The sequence below is a fragment of the Tachyglossus aculeatus genome, chromosome 13 (assembly GCF_015852505.1).
Source record: "Tachyglossus aculeatus isolate mTacAcu1 chromosome 13, mTacAcu1.pri, whole genome shotgun sequence".
NCBI lineage: Eukaryota > Metazoa > Chordata > Mammalia > Monotremata > Tachyglossidae > Tachyglossus > Tachyglossus aculeatus.
Window position 1 is genome coordinate 9,965,816 of NC_052078.1, and position 16,241 is coordinate 9,982,056.

At 42.9% G+C, this 16,241-nt stretch overlaps 1 protein-coding gene across 12 annotated transcripts in view; it reads left to right on the forward strand.

Moving 5' to 3' along the window:
- Positions 1–264: 264 nt before the first annotated feature.
- Positions 265–16,241, forward strand: part of ZMYND11 (zinc finger MYND-type containing 11) — a 116,276-nt gene continuing 100,299 nt past the window's right edge. For 4 of the 12 annotated variants that reach the window (XM_038755686.1, XM_038755699.1, XM_038755696.1 and 1 more), the window contains exon 1: positions 526–634. The gene's annotated coding sequence lies outside the window, so the exon portion shown is untranslated. Of the gene's footprint in view, positions 415–525; positions 635–1,065; positions 1,261–1,716; positions 1,780–2,172; positions 2,192–16,241 lie in introns of those variants that run through there. The other 8 variants (XM_038755687.1, XM_038755689.1, XM_038755688.1 and 5 more) reach the window with 6 other exon arrangements.

Below are 16,241 nucleotides of genomic sequence, written 5' to 3' on the forward strand. Positions count from 1 at the left end.
CCCGTATAGTGCTTTTTAATTTATTTATTTGTCTAAATCAAGGGAAAAATAAGTTTCCTCAGCAGCAAGGCGGGTGTCGGCCGCTAGAGTTCTCCTCCTCCTCAGGCTGCCGGCTCCTCCTCGCCCCCTGTTTACCCCAGAAACCTCAACTGTGGACAGGCGGAGGAAGGGAGGAGGGGGAAAAGAATCGAGGCACGATCAAAGTGCGAGGAGGAGGGCAGGACAGGGCCCGGGGGCGGCCCAAGGGAGGGGACGGGGGGAAGATGTGAAGGGAGGCCTCGGGATCGAAAAGTTTGTCCCCACCGTTTTCCCTCCCTTTCCTTGTGTGTCTCCCTCCCTTCCTCCCTCCCTTCCTTGTCTCCCTCCCTCCCCGTCTCCGGATCCGGCCCGCCGCCACCGTCGCCGCCGCTCAAGGTGAGGAGGCCGCCCGGGCGGCGGGGCCGAGCCGGGCCTCCGCCCGCCCCCGGGGGGTTGTCGCCCGTTTCGCCCCCACGCCGCTTCTCTCCCCGCGTGGGTGTCCGTGTGGGGAGTCGTGCGGGTTGGACTGTGATGGAGGATTAGCAACATGGCGTCTCCCAAACTACCCAAGCTTCGGCCGCCCGAGGGGGGCTAGGCGAGGAGCCCGACCGTGATGGTGGGGGAAGGAGTAGGCCGCAAGCGGGGTTGGGAGTGAACGAAGGAAAAGCCGCCGGGCCCACCGGGGGGGTTATTAAGGAGTATTAATGGCGATTAGGAGGAGCTGGTATTGTTGTGTTTGGGACCTTCCTCCCGCAGCGGTGGTGGGGCCCGGATTCGTGCCCCCCACTCGGGGTTGTCGTTAAGTTAGGCGGTGGGGCGGGCCTCGACGCCAAGGACCGGCCCCCGCCCGCTTGACGTTGCCTTTCCGCGGAGGAAGCCGAGCCGCGGCCTGGTCGGCGGCGGGGAAGCCGGGGAGTCGCGTGGAGGCGCGGGCCGGGCGAGGGCCGCCGCTCCCCGGCCTCCGGCCCGGGCCCGGCCCGGCTGGTCGGGGGCCCGACCGAACGTCGTGGATTTGTTGTGTGGAGGGGGAGGCGGCGGCGGCGGCGGCTGCCGTTGGCCGGCGCGGTTGGTTGTTCGGAGAGTAATGGCAGCTGCCGGGCGGGGGTGGTCGTTCGTTCAGTCGTATTGACTGAGCGCTTACTGGGTGCGGAGCACTGTGCTGAGCGCTTGAAGGGCGCAGACCGCGATCCCCCCACCCCGCGGGGAGGCCCAGCCAGAAAACGAGGAAAAACCGGCCTAATGGTAAAGACCGACTTTAAACCTCAACAGGTCTCCCTTTCCCCCCCCGTCCCCCATCCCTTCCAGAAGTTATTCATTCAAGCGTATTTATTGAGCGCTTACTGTGTGCAGAGCACTGTACTGAGCGCTTCCTTCCTCTCCCCCTCCATCCCCCTCATCTTACCTCCTTCCCTTCCCCACAGCACCTGTATATATGTATATATGTTTGTACGTATTTATTACTTTATTTATTTTACTTGTACATATCTATACTATTTATTTTACTTTGTTAGTATGTTTGGTTTTGTTCCCTGTCAACCCCTTTTAGACTGTGAGCCCACGGTTGGGTAGGGACTGTCTCTGTGTGTTGCCAACTTGTAGTTCCCAAGCGCTTAGTACAGTGCTGTGCACACAGTAATTGCACAATAAATACGATTGATTGATTGATTGATTGATTGAAAGACGCAGACCGGGATCCCATCCCCCCGCGCCCCCGACCCCCGGGGCGGCCCAGCCAGAAACCGAGGAAAAACCGGCCTAATGGTAAAGAACGACTTTGAACCTCAACAGGTCTCTCCCCCCCTCGTCCCCCATCCCTTCCAGAAGTTACTCATTCATTCAGTCGTATTTATTGAGCGCTTACTGTGTGCAGAGCACTGTACTGAGCGCTTTAAGGACGCAGACCGGGATCCCATACCCCGCCCCCCACCCCGGGAGGCCCAGCCAGAAACCGAGGAAAAACCGGCTTAATGGTAAAGACGACTTGAAACCTCAACAGGTCTCCCCCCCCCCCCCCCCGTCCCCCATCCCTTCCAGAAGCTACTCATTCACTCAATCGTACTGATTGAGCGCTTACTGTGTGCAGAGCACTGTACTGAGCGCTTGAAGGACGCAGACCGCGATCCCACCGCCTCGGGGAGGCCCAGCCAAAAACCGAGGAAAAACCGGCCTAATGGTAAAGAACGACTTTGAACCTCAACAGGTCTCCCTTCCCCCCCCCCCCCGCCGTCCCCCATCCCTTCCAGAAGTTACTCATTCATTCAATCGTATTTATTGAGCGCTTACTGTGTGCAGAGCACTGTACTGAGCGCTTGGGAAGTACAAGTTGGCAACATGTAGAGACGGTCCCTACCCAACAGTGGGCTCACAGTCTGGTACTCGCCTTCCCTGCCTCCCCCGAAGTTAGTTCTTGTAGCTTTCAATCTGGCCCTCCCGCCCCCCAGCAAAGATACCTTCAAGGCTTCAACAGCATTTCTCCCTTCAAGCGCTTAGTACAGTGCTCTGCACACAGTAAGCGCTCAATAAATACGATTGAATGGAAAAAAAAAGAAAATCCCCTTTCTATGTGGAGCTCCAGTGGGCGGTATTAGTAAACCATAAACGTTAAGACGTCGGGTTTCCCCGGCTCCCCTTCCCCAAGGTGGGGGAGAATAAAAACAATGATAGCATTTATTAAGCGCTTACTATGTGCAGAGCACTGTTCCAAGCGCTGGAGCACCCGACCACCTCTGGAGCTAGCTCTCTTCCTCCCTTCAAAGCCCTACTGAGAGCTCACCTCCTCCAGGAGGCCTTCCCAGACTGAACCCCCTCTTTCCTCTCCCCCTCGCCCCCGCCTTACCTCCTTCCCCTCCCCACAGCACCTGTATATATGTTTGTACATATTTATTGCTCTGTTTTACTTGTACATATTTACTATTCTATTTATTTTATTTTGTTAATAAGTTTCGTTTTGTTGTCTGTCTCCCCCTTCTAGACTGTGACCCCGCTGTTGGGTAGGGACCGTCTCTATATGTTGCCAACTTGTCCTTCCCAAGCGCTTAGTACAGTGCTCTGCACACAGTAAGCGCTCAATAAATACGATTGAATGAATGAATGAATGAATGTTCTAAGCGCTGGGCACCGTTCTGAGCCCTGGGAAGGAGAGGGGGTCACCATTAGCGTGTAACAGATCCATGAGAGGAAGCCTTTAAAAAGTTTGGGTGCCAGTTGCTTTTTTTTCCCCCTCTGTCCCCGGAGGTGTCTAAAATTGTCTAAAATATGCCCTTAAAAACGATAGGGAAGCCAAACTAGGTACAGAACCGTCTCCCTTTGAAGCCTATTTTGATGAATTTGCATAGTGGTGTGTCTGTAGGAAACTACAGCTTTCCCTGAGGGGAAATTGGTGAAGCAGGTTGGGATGGGGTGAAGGAAGGGTTATTTGTTACCTCCCTTAAATAGGGTTATTTGTTACCTCCCTTAAATAGTCTAGCCTGGCCAAGGTCAGCATCCCTTGTGGCTGGCAAATTGGCATCTTTTATTGGGACTTCAAGGAGAGGTAACCACCGAAGAGAAAGGGACCAAATTCCTAGAAGTTACTTGGTCCTAATCTGGCATAAACAGTTGTGGTGCAGTTAGTGAGGTTTCTTTTAGTAGTTATGCTCCACTTCACCTGTGGTTTGCAGAAGAGAAGTTCTGCTTTTAAGGTGGCACTTGTCACAGCCCCTGACCTCATTTAAAAACGGATTTGAGCTAGATATGACGACGTCACTGCTTGTGAAGGATGTGCTTGGGTATACGTTCTGATGGCCCCTTTTGATCGACAGGTAACAGGGTTGGATGATCTATTTAGGCTGGAACTTGCTTTTAAGTGTCTGACTAGGGGAAAAAAATACACCACCCATGGAGAGAAATCATTCTGGTGGGTTAAATTGTCAGTTGAATGGATCATTAAGTGCGTGCAGTAGATATTAACTTTGAATAGATGTCAGTGAGTTTGGATAATTAGACTATTTGTTTGGGTGTCTCGTTCTATATAACTATTCCATTTTTAGGGTTTTAAACGAAAGTTTTCCTTTAGGCACAGCTTGGCACAGTTTGGTTGAGTGCATTTACAAAGTAAATTCATTGGTTGTATGATATTATTTTGCTCAGATTTAGGTAAATGGCAGCACTTGTGCCATTTGCAACTCTTTTGAAGGCGGTGTATGGCTTTTAGGCGGCATCTTTCCAAGTCTTCACGCATCGACTAGTGGCATGTGAACAGATTTCGTGTTCGGCATGAGTTTTTCTTTGTTGAGGGTCATTCCCTCCCTTTCCCCTGTCTTTTCTGTCATCCCCCGTTCCATCCTTCAGGCTGGTTTTTTTTTTTATCTTCCATTGTAAAATGTATTTGGTGGAGTGCTCTGGTGGAAGCTGCCAGGCGGCGGAGTGGTGGGAGAGAATGGGAAGAAGGTGCAAGTTATTTCTCCCAGGAGAACCTCTTCCTCCAAGACATTTATTGTGGCTCTTGAACTTCCAAAGGTGATCTGGGGTAGTATCCCGGGTCAGCAAGGTTTGGACTCAATCTGTGGGCAGAACCATTGTCACGCCCCTCTAGACTGTAACCTGGTTGTGGGCAGGCAGCACGTCTACCGAATGTGGCCCTAGTGCATGGAGCACGGGCCTGGGGGTCCGAAGGACCTGGGTTCTAATGTTGGCTGTGCCACTTGTCTGCCAGGTGACCTTGGACAAGTCACTGTACTTTTGTATACCTCAGTCACCTCACCTGTAAAATGGGAATTAAGACTTGTGATTCCCACAAGGGGATATGGACTGTGCCCAACCTGATTACCTTTAAGTTTAGTACAGGGCCTGGCACATAGTAAGCGCTTAACAAATACCATTAAAAAGAAACAACCGTCTGTTGTACTTTCCAAAGCACTTGGTAAGGTGTTCTGTGCACAGTAAGTGCGATTGATCTATGCCTGCCTGATTATCATCGTTTTCCACATCTCCACCTCACACCTCCCCAGGAAGACTCTATTTGTGTTGTCAGCTGCATGTGGAAGAAATTCAAGAAGATCTGTGTGTGTGTGGTGGGGGAAGGGGCAGAGAATCAATTTAATATTGTTTCACTTGTCATTTTAGGAATCTATTCCATTCTGTTTTGAAAACTACAACGTTAAACATTTGAGGCTTTAACACTACATTTTTGCTGTGTGAATAGAGCTATTGTACGTTTTTTTTCATTGTCTCTAGATTCTTGAGAAAATAGTGCCTTCGCCAACTATAGTGTGACTGAAAATAAGTTAGGGCATGTTGGGTGTCTTATACTATGTGTTCCATTGTTTTTCCTAACTGGATCCAGAAGTATAAGCCTTTGTACGATGCATTTCTTGTTTGCTCATCTTTTTATCCCGAGATTGGAACTTTTGTCTTCGTCGCCACTGTTGACCTAGACCAGAAAGGATTGATATTCCCTCTGTCATTTTGTTTTGGAGAGTTTGCTTCGTTAATCTGACGTCTTTTATTTAGCTGAATTGGAAGAGGTTCTCAGGGTGCTTGCCCGTGTTTCTTAAAATTACTGGTCAGAACATGCCTTGGCATTGGGTAGGCAGAAATTCTTATACCTTGCTTTCTTTTAGGATCCAAACAGTGCCAGGGAAATAGATAAATCAGTGTAAAGTCTGGAGTTTTGTTGCCATACTGAGTAGGACCCGCAAGTGGGAGAAATTGTTTCTAGTCTCTAGATGCGGGAGGAGGCAGAAAAGATGGGGGACCAAAGTCCTCCAAACCCTACCCCCAAATAAATGTCGGGACTGTGAGCCTGTTGCTGGGTAGGGATTGTCTCTCTTTCTTGCCAAATTGTACATTCCAAGCGCTTAGTACAGTGCTCTGCACACAGTAAGCGCTCAGTAAATACGATTGAATGAAGTGGCTTTAAAGCTTGAGAGCTTGGTGGGACTTCCGTTGGCCCAGACTCTAGGTTTGCCAATCCCTGTTACAGCTGATTCTTGGTTGTCTTTACTTTAGGTCACCCTTCTTTAACCATCTCAAATTCCTGATAGCGGAGTCCTTACTGTCAGAAATAACAGCGTGGCTCAGTGGAAAGAGCCTGGGCTTTGGAGTCAGAGGTCATGGGTTCAAATCCCGGCTCCGCCAATTGTCAGCTGTGTGACTTTGGGCTAGTCACTTAACTTCTCTGTGCCTCAGTTACCTCATCTGTCAAATGGGAATTAAGACTGAGCCCCCTGTGGGACAACCTCATCACCTTGTTACCTCCCCAGCGCTTAGAACAGTGCTTTGCACATAGTAAGCGCTTAACAAATGCCATAAAAAAAATAACAGCGGTATATTAGCCAGAGAGAGAAGAGATGTAGCTTATTCGCCTTCGGATCATCTCATGAATTACTGCAGGATGAGATGTTTTAAAAAATGCCCATTTTCAGCCGTCACAACTTGCGGGGCTGCCTAGAGGATATGTAACTTTTCAGGAGTCGGAAACTCCCTCTTCCTCTATCCTACCTGCCGTGGAGGGAGAAAAGAACTCCATCTGTGCCTCTTCCATTTATGCTTCTATGAATCAGACTGCTGGCCGCTTGGAATTTCTATAGGTTAAGCAGAGAGGTGGTAGGGACATGTGGCAGGTAGGTTTTTTTTTTTTTTTTTTTCTTTAAACTGTGCCCGGCTGGTAGACTCTGATCTCAAATCATTTTAAAGTCAATTGTCAGTCTTCCCGGATAATGAGAGACGAAGTCACGTGGATTGTTGAAATCCACAGAAACCCTGTTTGAGACAATCATTGGAACAGCTTCCTTCTCCAAACGTTTTATTCGTTGCTAATGCAGAGCCAGATTGGCAGGAATTTCAGATCATCTGATTTCCTCCGGTGGAGGGTTAATGACAGGGAAATGGCCAGAAGGGGAGGAAAAGGAGAAGCAGGGGCCCTAGACCATCCACAAACTGGAAATTCAGTTCCTGAGAGTTGGCTGTAGTGGTTTACATATATGCAGAGCTAGTTTTTGCTGAGTTAATTTCTCAGCATTTCTTCTTTTCCTACTTTTTCATTGACACACACTCTAAAGTGACTTCATGTACATTTTGCGGAGGTTACCATAATTCTCTTAATGCCTTGAAGTGAAAGGCCAAATCCTAGAAAACCCAAAACTCACCAAACTTTATGCGGTGTTTTTTAATTATTATTATACTTTTTCTCTTCGCTGACTCTGGAAAGCAAGAACAGTGGTATATTTAGAAATTCCAATGCCATTATGTTTGGTTAGTTTTCATCACACCTTTATTTTGGGAGAATGTTTCATTACAAAAATTAAGTCCTGTTTTTACCTCGCTGGTTCCTTTGAAGCTGAAATTTCACAGTCGATAGTTCTTATATGTTCAGATGATGTCTTTATTCTTTGAGGGTACACTGAGCAAAACCATTTGGCTGCTTCTGAGTAGATAGGGCTAGATTTATGTCTTCCAGGAGTTCAGATGTTCACTGCATGCACGTGAGGCTTTGAAAAAATCCCTCCTTTGGGTATGAGGCTAATGCTTTACAGAAATTGTTTTCATTCACAAATATTTGTTAAACACCTACTAGGTACATGAGAAAATAAATTGTGTAAAATGTGAAATGAAAGAAAAAGTAGAGACGAAATGGAAAATTAAATAGAGTAGGGACTTTTAAAATCAGGGTCAATGCAGCAGTAGAGAAGTGCATGGAAGAAAAGGCCCAACAAAGAGAGATTTAAAGTTTCCACGTTAATACAACCCCAAATAAATCAATTTGATTTCTAATTATTTTCTTAACTGTATACCGTTCTTTGAAAAAGATACTTTGTGTTTTAGCTGCTTCTGTAGATACCAGTTTTTTATTAGTATTTCTGAAGCGCTTGTCACTTGAATATAGGATTAATAATGGTTACTTTTTTGCGTTAATTACCTTGGGGAGAAGAAACTTTAAAAAAATATTACAATCAAAAATCCCCTAACCTCTAATCACTCCCTTGGCTAACACAATTAAAACTTAAGTATGTTAATAGCAAATGAGATGTAAATTTACAGCTGGGGGACCACCAAATGCCCAATTCTCTATTTTTTTTTCCTTCCAAAAGTTTACCCAACACAGTTATTCTGAGGGTCGGCTCATGATCAGATTTCAGGTTTCCCAATTATTCTTGGCGTTTATCAAAAATAAATATCAAATTTCATTCACACAGCAAAAAAAAATTCCTCTCCTAACTTAAAACAGTTCACTGCATCAAGTTATTGTTTGAATGACTCCTCCCAAAATTAAGGAACATTGAAAAGGCATGAACATGTTCAGCCAAAAGAAACGTTTTTTGAGAGAGATGAACTGAAAATGGGGCTTCTAATGGGAATCTTGCTCATAACCTAAATGCTAGCGTTGACCACCACAAATGCTAATTTATACATTTTGAAAGCTACTGGCAGGAGAACTGAACCAAATGATTTTGTACAGTGTTCTTCTGTGTTTGTATTGTTTTAAGTGAATGTGAATGCACTTCAGGTCACTTTAGAAGCAGTCTACTGCCTGTAGCTGTGTTCAGGAAGCTGGGTATTTCATCATAAACCAGACTGCTTGTGCCAGCAGACATTTTGAAGATAACATGGCTCAGGGAAAGAAAAAAAGATGTCTTTTTTGAATGCTAACATTTTGAAGGGAATTTTAGTTTGTCGATTGACACCAATTACCCAAATATTTTTGAAATATAAAATTTAGGAGGAGAAGGCAATGGAAAAAAGAAAGGGAGCCTTTACTTTGAGCAGCAGTAACTTCAACTGATCTGTCTGCTGGATCAATGCAGCCTAGATTGAAATGGCTGGGCTTTTTTTTTTTTTTCAGATTGCTGCAATAGTTGAAGCTGCAGTATCCAAACTGTGTATATTCACTGAAAAATAAAATGAATCAGTGCGCTTCCGTGAGAGTATAATTATGAAGTTCCAACCCAAGTGTTACATAATAGAGAAGTGAATCAGATCATACTAGGTCACTGGATGATAAATGGATTTTATTAATACGGTTTTCAAAGATTATTTTTAATCCTCAGGCTCACCATAAAAAAGTAGGTGACCATTCTTTTGTCTTCTCTTGTGCTAGAGGTGCTTAAAAATGAAGGAAATGCACAACTTTGTAAACTTGTTGGGTAGCTTTCTTCCTTTCTTACCTTCTAGACAGTAAGCTTTTTATGGACAGAGATCATGTCTACCAACCCTACTGTATTGTACTTTTCCAAGCAGTTAGAGCAGTGCTCAGCACAGGGTAAATTCTCATTAAATACCACTAATTGATTTCTTTTTTTCAAGGTTTTTGAATTGTACTCTGTGCTTCCCTTGGATAATTCCTTTTTAAGGTTAAACTTGGGTCTCTTTTTCAGTTGTGCCATATAACATTTTTGTGAGTGTTAAATCAAAGTGGGAAATAAGTTTAATTTATCTGGGATTTCAAACCGTGCTCTCTGTAGCATTACAGGTCTTTTTTTGTTCACTTTCATTACTCTCACTGAAGTTATTGCTAAAGTAAGTTGGAGGTTTTTTTAAGTACAGTCTGCTTGTAAGCAATTTACACTTAGTATGCTATGCATTCTTTATGCTTACACTTTGATACAATTTATATTCTTGGTCAGCAATTACTATGATATTTCTCAAGTGGGAAACTGAGATCAAAGAGATTGTGACATTTCCAAGATCTTAGGCCAGTAGTGTAATAAAGTCACTTGAAAATAAGTTAAAATCTCATCGACAACCCAGGTCAGATCAACGCTTTTTGTGGTGTTTTAATTCAAGCATTTCTCACTAATGTGAGTGAAAGATCAGTAATCTTATAGTATAGGAAAAAAGAAGGCTCTGTATTATTGGGCAGCCAGTACAGTATTATAATATGAGAAAGTTTAGTATTCAAATACAGACAGTTATCTCTTGGTCTTTGCATTCATAATGTGTTTTGGATAGACCACTATTGGGGAATTAAGGGACATTCGGATGATGTGTCTCTGGGTAGAAAGTTACGCAGTCAGAAGAAAACATCTGTTTGCATGTGCCTGGGTTGATCAAAATGTATGTTCTACAATGCACACTTTCCTTTTGTGTGTGAAGAATTACTTCACTTCCCCACAAATAGCTCCCTGTTGTACTAGTGCCCCCGTCTCTTCAGCTAAATTCTGTACTTTCAGTTAGTAGAACTTTTGGACATTCTCCTTATTTTTTTAGTCTTTCACTTTAGCCTTTGTCAGACAGGAAGGTGGGTTTCAAGGGTTTAAAAATATACAATTTATTCTACGTGATGTCATAATTCTAGAATTAGAAAGAATGGAAGATGAAAGATGTAAACATTTCACCTTGGGGAGAAAAACTGTAGTTTTCTATGAGAACCCCATATGACTTTGTATTGTTACTTACATTCCTAAATTCACTGATTTGATTTATCTGTGTCTGTAATGTCAGTATGGAGCTTATTAATCCACTGCATTTTTTGACTGGCTGCACTACTGACTGACCATTTAAATGAAAAGATATTTATGAAAAATGGAAAAAAAGTAAACCCATAAAACACATAATGTGCCTTTTACTTCTGAAGGGGCATCCCTTAGAACAGTGCTCTGTACACAATAGGTGCTCAGTAAATACTATTGATTGTTCCCTGATAATCTCCCCCCCTCCACCCCTCCTAGGAATTGGCAGCAGGTAAAGAGATAGATTTAGGCTTTTTGTATTTCTAAGGTAAACTAAAACTGTTTCTTGGAAACTTTCCAGCTCATGGAAATAATAATGGGGAGAATTTTCCCAAAAGTGACTTAAAAATTGCTTCAAAATACAAAAGGGCCACAGCCTTCACCCCACAACTGGTTGCTGCCACTCCATTTATTCATCACAGTCATTTCTTATTTTGAGATCTTTTTTTACTCACCATTGTTCTAGGGATGGAGATTTTAGCTTTGTGATTTAGTTCCTCTTACCATTTGTAAATATATTTTGTGTCAGGTGTTCCTGCAGAATGCAATCTTTGCTTTTTGTTCTTTTTATTTTCCTAGAATCTTTGAAATTGGATAATTTTACCCCAGGAAAGGATTCCTTTCAATGATGGTGAATAAGATGAATTTAATATTTAAATATGAATATTGCATTCTCTTATTTCATGTAGTAAAATCAACTTAAGTTGTGAAGATGTGAGTACTGACTCTCTGCTCAGGGTGCACATTCACTCTATTTTAGCATATTTGCTATTCTATTTATTTTGTTAATGATGTGCATTTGGCTTTAATTCTGTTTATTCTGATGACTTGACACCTGTCCACATGTTTTGTTTTGTTGTCTGTCTCCCCCTTCTAGACTGTGAGCCGGTTGTTGGGTAGGGACCGGTTGTTGGGTAGGGACCGTCTCTGTGTGTCGCCAATTTGTACTTCCCAAGCGCTTAGTACAGTGCTCTGCACGCCGTAAGTGCTCAATAAATAGATTGAATTAATGAACGAAATTCACTTTGTTGTGGTCTTAGCCACGGCAGCTTTAACGTATATATTGCGTTATGCAGTAAAATGTGCACCAACAAGAAAATATGTCTGATGTAGGTGTGGGAGCCTGGAATTGGGATTTAAGCATTGCCAGGTTTAATCATGTTAGTTCTGACATGTGAATATCCCTCATCTTTCACGCTTGGTCTCCTGTTGAATTTTATAATTCTTTAGTGACAATTTCTGACATCCAAGATAGAAGTTATTTGAAAAAATGCAACCACAAGTTGACAGGATAAAACTGAATAGCCCAGACAAAATAAAACCCACGAATAATTCCCAATGTCCTTTTAGCCTAATTTCACTTTTTCCCTCCTCACCAGATCTTTTACCAAGGCTGATAACAAGTTAAAAAAAAAAAAAGCCTTATTTGATTCCCTTTCTTTCCCTATGGTGGCAGGCTGATGAGGGGGTGGATATGAAGAAGGCATGGATATTCCACCCTGGATAAGCAGCTTTTGGTTGATCTCAAATCGACAGAATTCGGATTTTAAATATCCTCCATTTCCATTTAAGTACAGTAATAGAACCAGTTCTGCATGATCTCGGGCCATAACCTCTTACATTTCTATTTTTAGTGTTTTTGAATAAATTTTGGGGAAGGTGCAGTAGAACTGGGAGTGTGAGTTCTGTAGTACTAAAATAGCTGCTTCACGGTTCGGGAATGTGGTTAGTAACATTGTCCACTCATAGACATTGTTCTTAAGGGGTTAAGAAGTCTTGTCTGTGTTCACCTGTGAAGCTGATTGAACAAATGTGAACTCTTTCTCATCTGGAAAATCAGAAACTGGGTTTGTTTTGATTCCCGCTTTGCCATTTTTGCCACATTTAGTGATAGTGCTTTTGTCATAATACTTTCAGGGGGTTCAGTATATTCAAATCATTTTTGGTCCATTTCCATGTTCTTAAAGGTTTAGAGCACTTTTGGCGGTACCGATGTCTGTTGATTGAGACATAGTCCCTTATCTTGGGATATTTAAAATTGAATAGAGCCAGTGTTAGATGCCAACTAAAGATGACCCTCTTAATTAATCCACTACAGGCTTTGTTAAAAAAAGAAATGTGAACTTGCTTTAGTATTTAGTGATACTGAGGGTCCACTTGATGTGATTCCTTGGCTACACTGTTCTCCCCTCTTGTTGTGATAGCAACATTGTTTATCCTTTTCATAAATCAATGTCCTCTGTCTATGGGGTCTGTATTTGTTCCTCTAACCACACATTTAAGTACTTCCTTTCACTTTTACGGGAATTTCACAAATGATTCCTTGAGGTACATTGTAGGGGGCTGCCCATTTTTACCTCATCGTTTTCATTGTAAGCATGGTTCACTCCTTGATTCCAGGAGCCCTAGTGACAGGTAATGAACCTTGACCTCTAGTAGCCTACCTAATAATTTCAGATATTTTAATGAAGACAAGGCTTTGTTTCTGCTTTTACACACTGACACATTTTGAGCTCCTTTCTGTCAGTTTCCTCTTCGATTTCACACGAAGCGCTTTATAAAGGCATAACTAGTAGGCAGAGGTAAGCGGACAGTGTGATGTGTGACACTTCTGAGCACAGTCCAAAGGCAGTGTGGCGGAGGAGGGGGTTGGGAAACAACCAGCTGATTCTAGAGGCATTTGCAACTGCTCTGCATGATGCAAAATGAATCCATACCACGTGCAAAAATGAAAGGTCACAATTGATCATGCCTAACGAAAACAGTGGGGAAAAAAAAACCCATTTCAATTGAGGCCCAATTGTAGTAGCGTGCTCTTTGGGACTTCTTATTATCGTTACCATTTTTGCAGAATGGTAGCTGAACAACGAAATAAGAATTTCCTTCAGAAATGATATGTTGTTGCCATAAATTAACTAGAGCACGTCATGGGCTCAGGAAAGCTCATGGATTCTGCCCAAGGTGTAGATCCTGCATCTATGTATTGTCCTAAAGGAGGTTTTAGCCTGACGGGGTTGACTCTTGTCAGCCTCCATTTCAGGTTAAGGCAGAAGTGAGTTTCTAGTGGTTCTAAATTCTAAATCTTAATCAGTGTCAGGGCTGGTCTAGACAAGGGCAGTAACGGCCCGGACTCCAGACTTCCAATCTGTGAAGGTTCTGAAATGAACAACTGAGTCATAATTCCTCTTCCCCTTCAGACAGGGTCCTTGGGTTAGCTAAATGGAAAAGTGGATGTCCAGGACAGTTGGGAGTCTTCATGGATTGATTTGGGTTTTAAAGCCTCTCCCTTTCGGAAAGGGTGAACATTTATGTTCTACTAAGCCTCTAGTTTTTCCTCATTTATTATTTTAACATTGTAGAGGCATTTTATTCCTAAGTATTTTCTCTATTACCTTTATCATGCAGCATTCGAAAAGGGGGATTGTACCAATTTGTCACCTCTTCGTAAAGTCTTAGTTGCTTCTTGAGTATTTTTCCCAGAGCAGTGGTTCCACATTAAACAGTATAATGTAAAGAAATCATGGGAAGGCATAGCGTGCCTTTCCCAGATCACTGCACAGTGACTCACTGACTCAGTGAATGGTTACACTTCCTTGGGTGGTGAATGGTCATTGATCTCACTAAGTTCTATTTTGTGTACTGTGTAGACTGTTGTGCATTTCAAAAACAACATATCCACTCATTTTCTTGTTATTCCCTCTTCTACACATTGTAAACAATCATCCAAATATAGGTTATAGGATAATCTTTGCCAGCATCTGCTGATAAGCCTGTCAAATTTCCTCAACACGATATAAAAATATAAAAATATCTTGCATTAAAGTTCAAACATCTGGAACGTCTCATTTGAGTTTTAATTTTGGAAGGCCCAGAAAATTAGAATTTCTATAAGGAGTCAATTTCTAAGTATTCAGAGGTTAATTATAAGATTATTTAATTATGGTATTTATTAGATGCTTAGTCTGTCGCTAGCCCTCTGGCGGAATTTTGGGATAGATACCCAATTTTCAGGTCAGGTGCCAGGCACATTTGAGGTTTACATTCTAAGAGGTAGAGAGAGCACATATTTTATTCCCCTTTTACAGAGGAGGAAACTGAGGATCAGAAAAGATGAGTGGTTTGCCCGAAGTCACACGAAAGGCCAGAGGCAGAGCTTGGACTAGAATGCTTGCGCTCCTTAGGCCACATAGCAGTCAAGTGGCAAAGTCAGAATTAGAACCCATGACCTTGACTCCCAAGACTGTGCTCTATCCGCTACGTCATGCTAGTTGCGTTATAGTTTGTGTTCTACTTATAAGTCTCTCTTACCAATTCAGCAAAATCTAATGGAGTAGAATTTCAGAAATACTGATTCAGTCCTCACCCCTATAGGCATTTCCTACCAGGAAGAACAATTGCAAGTTCTCTCCCAGTTTACCTCCTTGGCAGTTTCACCTTAATTGTTTAATTGAGGGAGGCAACCCTTTGCTGTAGGCAAATTCCTCAAGCAAATTCCTTTTTGATCTTCTAAATGGATAGCTCCAGCCCCCTAGGTTTTTTTTTTTTTCCCCTTTCTTCTCAATAAGGCACTGGTTAGGTTTCCTACCCCTATGCCTTAGTTGCGGACTTCCTGCAACTAACTTGGTAACTTCAAGAAGCTGAGAGAAGAAAAGAGGATTAAAAACACCAGACCAAGAAAATGACTCTAACCTTGTGGAGCAGCCCAAATTCAGTTAGGAATTTCTCTTCGTAATGCCTAGTACACATTTTCACAATACTGGCCAGTTTACTCAAACATAACTCATTCTACACACACCTTCACGCGGACTCAGGAGCACAGCCAATTCCTCCCCCATCATAGGAGGGGTCAATTTCCGCCCCCCACCCCAGGACAAATGCCTAAATTCTTCTTCAACATTCACATTGGCTTCCTCAGATACAGGGATTCCCTCTCATCTACATTTACTCCCTCATTTTCTCTTTAGAGATAACCCTTCATTTCCTTCAAGTCCTTCTCTCTCTTCCATCTTTAAAACCTTTCCTCATTCTGCTCCATCCACATCCATATACATAATCTCTATATCTCAACTCTTCGGCATTACCAAAACATCCTCCATTCTACAAAAACAAGCACGAAGTGGACCTTAATCCCAACACATTCATGAAATCTTTTTACTTATTAAAGTAGGGCACGCTGCACATTCACACTCATATACAAACACGAGAGCTCACTCCATCCCAACAGATTGACACAGTCACACACTTAAAACGGCGATGTTCTCAAGTCATCATCAGGAACTTTTCTTCATCGGCGATGTTAAGTATCCGCCTCAGACACTGATCTCTCATGTGAGGCTGGTTTGGTGCCTGCAACTTAAACTTGGTAACTTTGTTAGTGCTGATTTAAACATAGACTTAAAACAAGGGCTCCAGCATTGCTAATATCTATTGCTTTCCTGTGATGAAGATCATGGGAAGCATAAATCCGTTTTTCTGTCTCAAAGATTTTTTTTTTTTCTTTAGATACACATCTGAAAGTAGTTGTGGGCAAGTGTTTGCAATCTGGTATGCAGTTTGAATTTTGTGAGAGTAAAATGTTCAGTTTTAATTTTATGAGAGGCATTGGGTCCATAGTTTTAGCCACAAATCTCATTGAATTTTTTGAAATTATCTCTTATAGGGTGGTAAGTGTCAAAGAGTTTGAACCGACAAATGAGTAGTTTCGTTTTAGTGAGTCATGGGAACCACTGGTAAAATCACGTACTTGTAGAATTATTTAAATTTCTGGAAAATGAAAATGAAACTCGATTTCCCCAA